This window comes from Cryptomeria japonica, chromosome 3, assembly GCF_030272615.1.
Source record: "Cryptomeria japonica chromosome 3, Sugi_1.0, whole genome shotgun sequence".
Lineage (NCBI taxonomy): Eukaryota > Viridiplantae > Streptophyta > Pinopsida > Cupressales > Cupressaceae > Cryptomeria > Cryptomeria japonica.
The window spans coordinates 241412286-241413174 of NC_081407.1; the positions used below are offsets into that span (position 1 = coordinate 241412286).

The 889-nt window shown below is 39.4% G+C and overlaps 1 non-coding gene across 1 annotated transcript; it reads left to right on the plus strand.

Moving 5' to 3' along the window:
• Nucleotides 1-397: 397 nt before the first annotated feature.
• Nucleotides 398-546, plus strand: LOC131074450 (U4 spliceosomal RNA). Its single transcript, XR_009113060.2, has one exon. It is a non-coding gene; the product is annotated as a U4 spliceosomal RNA (small nuclear RNA).
• The last annotated feature ends 343 nt before the right edge of the window (nt 547-889 follow it).

Consider the following 889-nt stretch of genomic DNA (forward strand, 5'->3'; position numbering starts at 1 on the left):
GATGATGACTCCTTTGGTACTCTTTCTCTCTCTCTCTGCGTTGCCTCCTCATATCATGGCAAACCCTTCTAATTATTCTGATCAACAAGCTCTGATTGCTTTCAGGGCTTCTCTGCTTCTCGATCCATATAATTCCCTGCTTGATTGGTCTCCCAATCACACATTTTGCAATTGCACACGGTCTTTGGTGTTTTAAGGATTCAACTACTCCTTTTGCATTCAAACTGGGTTCGTATTATTTAGAAAGACGTTTTGTTAAAAAATAATCTAAATACGCTGCAAGCAAGAGCGGTTTGATCTTTCATTTGACACAGCCACATTTAGTCCCACATGCAGTGTGAAGAATTACACCGTTGAAAAATGTACTATAGAAGGGGATATGATGGATTCTATAGTAATCTTTGCGCTTGGGGCAATGACGCAGCTAGTGAGGTTATAAACGAGGCGCGTCAATTGCTGGTTGAAAACTATTTCCAAACCCCCTCTTAGGCCTTCCTTCAATGGTAGGCCATCGAGAATTTTTGAAGGGCACTCTTTCAGATGGGCCCAACAAATCAAAAATCAAATAATATGTTTTCATTTTGTAAAGTCGATCAAATAATGAACTTGAATTTTTGAAGGGCACTCTTTCAGATGGGCCCAACAAATCAAAAATCAAATAATATGTTTTCATTTTGTAAAGTCGATCAAATAATGAACTGATCTCAGCTTAGATGGTTGAAGATGATTTTGACGATGGATTATCCATCAACCAACCGTTCATTTGGTGGTCTCACATGTCAAGTTGCCTTCGATTCACTCTCTTTGCTTTTCTATACATGAATTGCATGTTGATAAGTGATGCTGCTCTAGCATGCAGCTCCATGCAACTCCAGTTTGGACATGAAGC